This window comes from Prionailurus bengalensis, chromosome C2 (genome assembly GCF_016509475.1).
Source record: "Prionailurus bengalensis isolate Pbe53 chromosome C2, Fcat_Pben_1.1_paternal_pri, whole genome shotgun sequence".
In the NCBI taxonomy this organism is placed as follows: Eukaryota; Metazoa; Chordata; class Mammalia; order Carnivora; family Felidae; genus Prionailurus; species Prionailurus bengalensis.
In genome coordinates, this window is record NC_057350.1 from 59,439,136 (window position 1) to 59,449,857 (window position 10,722).

Consider the following 10,722-nt stretch of genomic DNA (forward strand, 5'->3'; position numbering starts at 1 on the left):
AGGTTATTTAATTAAGAGAATGTTGAACTCCTAATAAGAACAAGTAGAAAGATCTTGCTATTAAGGAAGATTAGGGAAGATTAGGGAAATATGTGAATCACCTAATGGCTCATTTTAAATCTTTGAGGTCAATGATTTGAAATTTAGGTCCATATTGATTGTCATTCTGTCTGTGCAAGAGGTGTAAATTTGTGGGCATATCAATTTGCTGCTTGGGAAGGGATAGACAGTACCTTGTTAAAAGTCTTAACCATTGGCCATGTAATGCATGCAAAAGATTTCCAACAATCAGGTTTAAGGAGGCAAATTCTAGTTATGCTGGTCTTCACACCTTTGTATATAGCCAAGAAGAGATCAGTGATCCATTTTTTTTTCTCCCTTCTTTCAGCTATTCTCTCAAATATTTGCCAAGAGTGTAGACTTTGTATCAGGAGTGATACAGGACCAGGCAGTCTCTTCCCCTTAGAAACTCACAGCCCATTGGAAAAGATAAACAATTTTCAATTATACTTGCACAGCAATACCACCAACTTCCTCTTCGTGTAAAGATTCAGTGCTGACTATGGCTACAGCCAATATGCACAGAGTCCATTCCTGTTGGAAACTTTGCTCCTTCAGTTCCCCCAGAAAGAGGCTTTCCATGGCAGCCACTGCATGACACTGGAATATCTGCTTGGTATGTTCCATTGGCTCTAGAGTCCCCTAGAGTCTACAAGAGTCTAGATACTCTGTGTGTGGCAGGAGGTGCTGGATTGCCTGACCGCCCTTTCATCCTCGTTTTCCAGTCCCCATCTTAGTTCTGTCTTCTGCACTGGCTCTGCTAAGATTGCCCCATCGTTCACTTGTAATTTCTCTATACTGTGCCTGCACTCTGGGTTTTGATCACATCACTCAGGATACCACCTTACATAAGGAGGGGCTAACCAAGAGGACGGCAATGCACTCATTCAACAGATATTTATTCAATGCCAGGCATTGCTCTAGTCACAAGAGGTATAGCAATGAGCACTCCCTGACCTCATGGAACCTATATGCCAGTGGGAGGAAACAGGCAATAAGGATATGAATAAATAAATAAATAAACAAACCTGTACCCAGATAAGTGCTTGGAAGAGATTTTTTTTTTTTTTTTTTTTTTTTTTTTTTTTTTTTTTTTTTTTTTAAGAGAAGGGAGTAAAAGGTGATGAATGGAGTGTGGCCATTTTTAAATAGGGCTCGAGGATAATGGTCCTAAGGGAAGCTAGGGGAGCTAGTCACTCAAGTGTTGGGGGAGGGGAAGAACATTCTAAGCGGAGGGAACAACAGGTACACAGGCGCTGAAGCAGACTCTTACACAAGTGTATCCCAGAAGAGCAATGTTTGAACGCTTTTAAGCAAGGATGTCACAAGAACTGAATATAATATGAAGTGATTACTAGGGGGGCTACATGGCGAATAGACAATGGCAGCAGGGAGACCAGTGAGGAAGATACTGCGCTAGAGCAAGTAGATGGTGTGGTAACTTAAATTAGGCTGCTAGCAGGAGTACAGGTGCAGAAAAATCACCCTCTCTGGCATATATTTAAAAAAAATTTTTTTTAATGTTTATTTATTTTTGAGACAGAGAGAGACAGAGCATGAACGGGGGAGGGGCAGAGAGAGAGGGAGACACAGAAACTGAAACAGGCAGAGCACAATGTTTAAAAGATGAGGGGTCAAGGTCATAGAGGAGGGGCAGCTGTAGGAGGAAGGCATTGTATTTGATAGATCGGTGCTGTTTTCCGCTGCCCCACAGCTTGAATCACATGTTGCCTCTGACCCTTTCTCTACAGGTCCTCACCTCACGTGTCCACATTCAGCTCATTTCTCAGTGTCAAGGTGCTGTACTCTGTCTTCTACACCATCCTCTGAGAAGCTCCAACACAAACCACTCTCCTCTCTCTGAGAAGGTATTCCATAGAACGTCACTCTTCTCATTGTTTTTTACTTTAAATATGGGCTCTTGTTCTTGCAAGCACATCTTTAAGCTCCTGAAAACCTGGAGTAGTCCTACACTTATTTTGCATCCTTCTTAGCACCCTGCATGTAGTTATGGCACAAAAATTGTGCCAATATAATATAGTGAAAGGGAGAGACAGCAAGACTCCAGAAGGCAATCCAATGGTAACTTATCCCCTTGAAGTAGGAAAGAACAGAAGAAAATAATCTATACTGCTAATGAACCAGAGGACCACTTTATCTCTATTTATTGAATAATAATAGAAGAAACAGAAAACATTGAACTATATAAGTCATTAATTGAAACCTTATACTTGCATTGACTTATGGAATTGTGAAATTAAAGCAAAATTTTATGTGAAGTAATATAAATCTTCATTTTATTTGTTCATTCATTCATTCATTCACTTATTCATTCAAAAACTGTTTATGGAGCACCTTTTATGTGTCAAACATTCCAATGTTAGGAATACAGCAACATGCAAAAGTCTCTGCTCTCATGAAACTCACATTCTATTAAGTGAGATATTCTATTCAGTTTTCTCAAGTAGAGAAAAATAATGTAGGGAAAAGTAATAGCATATAAAGGAAGAAAGGTACTATTTAAGATGGGGTGATCGGATATTACCAACTGCTAGCCTTATTGAAGTGGTTGTATGCTACACATAAAGGAATCTTTAGCATATCTTCAACTTGATCAATTCTTCAGCCTCTGAAGTTGGAATTGACTTTTAGTTATAGCCTGAAGATTCTAGAAGCCAAGTCTATTGAATAGTCTATTTGGTAGATGACAAAATTATATATTTCTGGTTGGGGTCAAAATAATAGATGACTATAAAGAAGTAAGTTTTGGAGCACCTGGGAAGCTCATTCAGTTAAGTGTTTGACTCGACTTTGACTCAGGTCATGATCTCACAGTCTGTGAAATGGAGCCCTGTGTTGGGCTCTGCACTGACAGTGTGGAGCCTGCTTGGGATTCTCTCTCCCTCTCTCTCTGCCCCTCGCCTGCTCTGTCTCTCTGTCTCTCTCTCAAAACAAATAAAGAAATATTAAAAAAAAAAAAAGAAATGTTTTCTTTGTGCTTCATTAACTGGATTTGGAATAAATATAAAAAAGGAATTTTAAAAATTCTCTGAGTGTCTGACATAGAATAAGTATTTCTTATGTGTTTCAATGAATAAATAATTGAAATATCACTATCTATAGTCTCCCAAGATGTTTGCTTTGAAGTCAATAATATGAATTTGGACTCCACTGTTTTCTAAAGAGTCACATTAGTTTCTAGTCACATCTCTGTTTAAAAATTATATTGTTATGGCTTAAATATTTTTAACCAAAGTCTGTTGCAAAAAATTTCAGGATAAAGATCAAATACAATGTGGTCTTCAAAGTGAGTTAAAAAGTTCAAAGCAAAATTCATTCTGAATATGTTAACAGGTAACATTCCAAAGCTTTAAATGTTATTTTTATTTAAAAGTTAAGTATGGAAAATAAAAGCCTGTGGTCCCTTTACAAGTAATTTGTAATGGTGGATTTTGACAGAAGTCTTGGCATAACTATGGGGAAAATTCAATCAGTGCAAATAAATGTTGGTAAGCAACTGCATCAAAAACAAGAGAAACGACTTAGATTCCCCTTTCCCCCCCGAATTCCTGGTTGGAGAACAGTTCTTAGGTGGAGATGTATGAATGTATGAGTGTATGGAGATTTGATACATTCATTGGATAAGATTTGTTTTGCCTACGAAAATGTAGTACAAAATTTGAAGCCAAACAAAACTTAGATTCGAATCCCTTGTTCACTGCTCACTAACCATGTGATGTGGACAAGCTGTCCACCTCCCTGAACCCCAGTGTCTTCACCTATAAAAATGTGAAAGGCTATTTTTTATATAAATAATGGGGTTAATTTTTTTTCTAATAATGATTTTATTAGAATGCTTTGTGGTTCAAATAACAGAAAATCCATAGCTAACTGCCGTAAACCAGAGAGAATTTGTTAGCTTACACAAATAAAGTATCTCAAAGTAGGGCAATCTTCTGGGTTGATTTGCCCCAGGAGTTCTCAATTTTTGTTTGTTTGTTCATTATGGTAACATATAGACAACATAAAATTTACCATTGCTACGATTTTTTTTTTCTTTCAACGTTTTTATTTATTTTTTGGGACAGAGAGAGACAGAGCATGAACGGGAGAGGGGGCAGAGAGAGAGGGAGACACAGAATCGGAAACAGGCTCCAGGCTCCGAGCCATCAGCCCAGAGCCTGACGCGGGGCTCGAACTCACGGACCGCGAGATCGTGACCTGGCTGAAGTCGGACGCCTAACCGACTGTGCCACCCAGGCGCCCCAACCATTGCTACGATTTTTAAGTACATAGTTCAGTGGCATTAAATGCACTCACGGTGTCGGGCAACCAACACCACCGTCCATCTTCAGAACTTTTTCATCTTCCCAAACTGCAACTCTACCCATTAAACAATAGCTTTCCGTTGCCCCTCTTTCCTCAGTCCTTGGAAACCACTATTTTACTTTCTGACTCTATGAATTGAACTGTGGATGGCTTTTAATGTATGGGATGTGCCTACCACAATACTAATACTCAGCTAATCGGGGGGAAGAGGGAATGGTGCCCACACAAGAACAGCCATAAACTCAGGCTTCTAGCCTAAGGCAAAGGGCTACTAGAATGATGTGGAAAGGAATTAAAGGGTCAGACAGAAATCCTAAGGACCAAACACAAAGAGAAATGGTTAAACACTGGAAGAGGACTCACTGATTAAGTATTTTGTGTCAATCTGTTGTGAAATCAGAAGCCAGAGCAATCTGTACACTTTGTGTCTCCTGTTGGCTTCCACCTCTACAGCAGCAAAAGTCTCCTGATTGGTTTTCTGGCCACCAGGTTCATCCTTCCAATCTATCCCATACGTGGTTGTAACTATAATTTTCCTCAAGCATCAATATTTCATTTCTGCTGCAAATTCCTCCACAGTGAGCAGAGAACTTTAGTGAGAAATCTCAAGCCTCCCCTGGCCTACAAGTGAGCTGAAAAAATAGGCACTTATTCTAGCAGTAACCACAGAAACCTGCTGATGGGCACTGATTCTAGCAGTATCCATGGAAATCTGCCAATGGTGTGAAATCGGATCAAGCTGGAAGCAGTCGTGAGACTGTATGGACTGCAGTATGATATCTGAGTGGGGCTTGGGACCCTGAGATTTCCTTTTGCAAATAAGGTTTTGAACTTTAACCAACAGATGAGTATGAAGGTGCCCTACATGGGCAAGAGGAATGCATGACCTCATGGCCATGGTCTTCAGAAGAAAACCACTTGATGGTTTGAATATGTGCTGCACAAAATGCAAGTATTTATGAAACTCCCCAGACACGTCTTACAGAGGACAGTAAATAGTCAATATCCCCATGTACGAAGGGACAGAAGAGTCCCAGAGCCTCTGCTTCCAATTAAAGACCAGTGCAGTTGCACTGGAAATTGAACAGTGATTCCATTACTTAAGGGTTATAATTATAAAAAAGTATTCCTGAGTGTAAACTTGGAATAAGATGGAAATAATTTTGTACTATGTTGGACCTAAATTAACCTGGCTATACTTAAAACTTAACAAGAGGAAAAAGGCAGTAAGGAAATTATGCCTTTAATTTTATTTTTGGAAATAATTTATTTGATTTTTAAAATATTGTAGCTTCAATTTATCTTTAATTTAAACATTGTGTCAAAATAGATGGGCATTAAAACATGACACATGTACACCTGTCCATGGTAATATGTCTAAGTTACCAGGATTTCTGTATCAGTGAGTGGTTATAGTGAAAACATAGCAAAAAAATGTTTCAAATCCAGAGGTTATTTTTTTTTAATGTTTATTTATTTTTGAGAGATAGCATGCACAAGTGGGGAAGGGGCAGTGAGAGAGGAAGACAGAGGACCCAAAATGGGCTCTGTGCTGACAGCAGAGAGCCCAATGAGAGACTCGAACTCATGAATTGCGAGATCATGACTTGAGCCGAAGTGGATGCTCATCCAACTGAACCACCCAGGCACCCCTAAATCCGGAGGTTATTTTTAAGAGTTTTTTTGAAAAACAAGTATTTTATTCTGTTTAAGTGTTTAATATTCACCCAGTTTATTGAAATGACACGAGTACTTAGAGATTTGAAACTATTTGTTTTGTAGATATTCAGAGCATGACAGTCTAACAGATGCTTAAAAGAACAATTTCTTTTCTGTGTTTTCAACTGTAGTATAGCCAGCTAAATGTTCACCCAACTATTCAATTTACGTCCATGGAAAAAATAACCCAGTTGATGTTTTTTCTTCCCTTTCCCCACTGTGTTTTTCCAGCATCCTGACAGCTGAACTTTCACATGCCCAAATAGTAGATAAGATTTCAGCTTACTATAAGGAAAATGTTCTAAATATAAGAGCTGTTCAACCATGAAGAGAGATGCCTGGGGAGGCAGCACGCTCCCTGCCACACAAAGTGTTAAAATAAGGGCTCCATGGGGCGCCTGGGTGGCGCAGTCGGTTAAGCGGCCGACTTCAGCCAGGTCACGATCTCGCGGTCCGGGAGTTCGAGCCCCGCGTCAGGCTCTGGGCTGATGGCTCAGAGCCTGGAGGCTGTTTCCGATTCTGTGTCTCCCTCTCTCTCTGCCCCTCGCCCGTTCATGCTCTGTCTCTCTCTGTCCCAAAAATAAATAAACGTTGAAAAAAAATTTTTTTTAAATAAGGGCTCCTTAGCTGAGCATTTAAACATTAGGTAAGTGGCTAACCCAGGTGGATATTTAGCCTTGAAGACTCTGGGAGTCTATGGTTACTATAATGACCATGTATAAATTGAAGCAGTAATTTCCCTGGCTTGTTTTTTGGGGAAAAAAATTATGTGAAATACTTATGATCAGAATTGTTATCTAAAGACACGAGGTAGAGAAGCAAGTGTCATAATAACACAAAAGTAGTGGACTGTCCACTTACAAAGTTAGTTTCCAAACGTTCGTCTCCACATAACAACTTTGCCCATCAATTACCATCTTTATCTAACAAGAAATACTGAAGAACTACTCAAGCTCCATGCAGACATATTAATAAATGAATCTGGCAGAAGACAAAATCAACAAACATGAAAAAATGATTGGTACTTCATATGAAAATTATTTGGAAATTGGTCTTTCATAAAATCAATTAAGCCATTTAAAAGTCATTGAATAGACTTAAAAGTGTGATCCTCATTGGGACTGTGCTATAAAAGTCCACTGTGAAGTGATGGGTACTAGGTCACGTTATGCAGTTTGGTTGGGAAATTTTACTCTCCCCCAAATCAAGGGCTGAGTCATTCATTCATCATCCAAAGAACGTAGTGCACATTTGCAATTATAACTCAATTGAAAACTAAAATGAAATAAACTATATATTTTTTCTCTTAGATTTCAAGATAAGGTTATAAACAAACTTTGTACTATTTGCTATGACATTTAGTACTTGTTGAGATAGATTAATTTGGGTGGATTAATTTTCTTTCAGGATTAAATTTTTGTTGAGCCATAAGGACTTCTTGTATTTTCAAAGGGAGCTCCTTAAAAGAATCTGAAAACAAACATATACAATGAGAGGCGCTATATTAATAAAATTTAAGAAATTATTTAAACTTTTCCACCCTACACAAATCCATAGTAGAAATAGCAGAGGTATATCAACTTAAAAGGAAAAAGTCTAAGCCTGTTGTGTCATAAGCTTCTGTAGATGTCTAAGATAATTCGACTAATCAATTATACCAAAAAAAAAAAAAACCAAAAACAAAACCAGTTTATACAAGGCAGGAAGCATACCCTGGGATCTCTGTCACTGAATGCAATTATGGGTGACATTTTTAGGTGATTCAGCATACCAAGACTCAGGTGTTTGCTTCTAAACGAGGTCTATGCCAGCTCTGCCTATGATGTCCGCTCCATGAATCATACCTCGGTCTCTTGAACTACTTCTAGTGTTTTGGGGTCTAGCACATAAGTCTGAGTGCCTATTGGAATCCATTTCCACTCTAAAAGTCCTCACAGGTATTATCTGGTTTTTAAAGTAAAATTAAGTCTACCCCAAGTGAAATGCCAGGAAAAGTTGTCCTGGACATGCACAACCTCTCGTTTACTCAAAGCCAACTTGCTCCTTCCCTCACTACAGAGTAATGCCCCAGGAGAGATCCAGGAGGTCAAGTAATCCTGATACTGAGATGGAGGTTCAAGTCTTCTCATAGTTGAGCTAGAAAGACTTTGGAGGCAGTTTGAGACAAGATAAGAGACACAAATATAGACTAGAGCCTCAAGACCAGTCCAAACAACCTGTTAAGACTTTTCTGGCATTTTCCTTGACCTTTACAGAGCTCATAATTTCACACCTTGGCTCTAAACACACTGGCCTTTGGACCAAGGCAGCAAGGTGAAGCTTTTGAAGAACTGGTCTTCAGGTGGTCTTCTCCATGGTAGGAGATTTCCACTTCCTTGCTCACCATTGGGAGAAAGGCTTAACCTCTGGCTGCCTCCCTTTCTTACATAATCTGTTCATCACAAGGCCCAACCCTAGTTGCTGGTTGCTTATTTGGGTGAAGAGAATTTTAAATCTTTTTAAATTCTTTAAAAGCTTATGTAGATGGCTTAGTGTCATTTTCTTCTATGTTGGTAAATTCATGCCAGTCATGTCAATTTAATGTGAAAGTTTTTGTATGAAGTAATAGTATTACCCTCTTGCTACCTATCTTGCTCCTACTCAATTAATTCTCCTTGCCTTGGGAATAGGAAGCTCAGCCCCATGTTTGCCCCTGGCTCTGAACAAACCCAGTGCAAGCTCTGAGAGCTCTGTGGGACATACCAAGACAGTGTCTCACACTCTCTGGAGTTCATCATGGAAATGTGATAAAGATTAGAAATATGCAGACCTTTCTCTGTGTCCGCCTTCCAAACACCCTGTGAGGGCTGGCAAAAAATGTTCTTATTCTCCAAATATTCGCTGGCGTGTATTTGTGCAGTAAAATTATGTTTGGGGTTTGCAGTTGGACTTTTTAAATGAACATCTGTTATTCTCTTTCAGTCCAAAGGTTCTGAACCCAGCTGGGCAGGGCAGCTTGGCTCCCTCCACCACCTCTGCAGAGCCACACATGGAGCCTGTCATCTGTCAGCTGCTTGTTGATTGGCTGACCAGCTGCCACTCATCTCCCACAGCTGTTTTGGCTCTGAAAGGCTCTTGGGTGTGGAGGGAGGGGATCAGGGTCAGCTTGTTCTGTGCTCGTAGCCCCATGGGAGTTCCAGAAGCAGGGATATTTCATTAAGTTGCTCTGATCAGCCATTACTGAATGCTAAATTCACAACCCTGAGTGGGTGTGAAACAGGGTCCGGTGTGTACCTTTTAGAATGGTGAGTCATAGCAGCTTAGTTTTTGGAGCAATTGTTTTTACCTCCTGGTGTCTCTCTCGTCTATTTCGATGACATGAGATCATAGATAATGTGACCCATGCTAAGGCAAATGAGAAATGTGGTTGCAAAGAGTGCTTTGTTTTCAGCAAAGAAAAATGTTCTTTGGATCTATGAGTTCTATATTACTTGGAGAAGGAAGTTTATTTTTTACCTCAGTACCATGAACTACAAGAATACATCAAGTTCCCTAGACCACTCTGACTCTGATGGCTTCAGGACCCTGGATTTCAAGACAAAATAAAAGACTTCAAAGCTCTCTCTCCAAGCCATTCAGCAAAATTATATCAATAGTCATAACACTCCTTCTGACATGTTGTTACAAGATGATTACTCTTCCTTACTCACAGCTCCAGTCATGTTATGATCTCACTCAAAGTGCTTTCATGGCTTGCAGCTGTCAAAAATACAGGTCATTACTCTATAGCTCGGCATTCAAGGTCCTTTATGATCTGATTTCAAACTACTTGTCAAAACTCTTAATTGCCAACTACCGCCATTAACACTTCCTTCAGTCTAGCCAAAATATACCACATAATGTTTCTCTGTTGCCCCTTGTCCACTCACTTCTGTGCTTTTACTTATTCTGTTTCCTGATCTCCTCAAGTCCAGATACTCCCAGTCAAGGCCAGTTCAAATACACCTGCTCCATAAAGTCTTCCCTGAGCCTTCTCAATCAAGCCCACCTCTGCCCTCTCCAAATACCCAATTACTTTCTCCTCCCTCTCTCAAAGCACTTTTTAGGACTTTCTGCCCAGAATAATAGCCCACAGTGCCCAGTTGTCCTACCTTCCCCCAGCACAGGCAGGCAAAACCCGTGTCCAGTTAATGTTTGTACTTGCCGTAGGGCCTTGCAAATATCAGATGCATGGTCAACTTTTGTTATAAATACAGAAATGGACATTTGTAGAGAGCTTTATAATGTCCAAAGTGGATTCACATTCATTAATTCACTTGATTCTCATAAATGAAAGTACAAAGAACAGGTGTTCTTTTTATTACAAATGAGGAGAAAGGAAAGGGAAATAATTTTTAGTCAGAATTAACTTTTATTTATCAAACCATTATTTGTGTCGTTCTTATGTCTGCCTTTTCTGCCATATTAGAAACCCCATGAGAGCAGGAACCATGTCTGTTTTTTCACTGATGTATTTCCAGTGCTTGCACATTGCCAAACATAGTGTAAGAAAGCATTAAACATTGCTGAATGGAGTGAATACTACAAGATAAGCCGTAGACTGAATGTTTTGTGTGTACTATTTTATTCTCACAG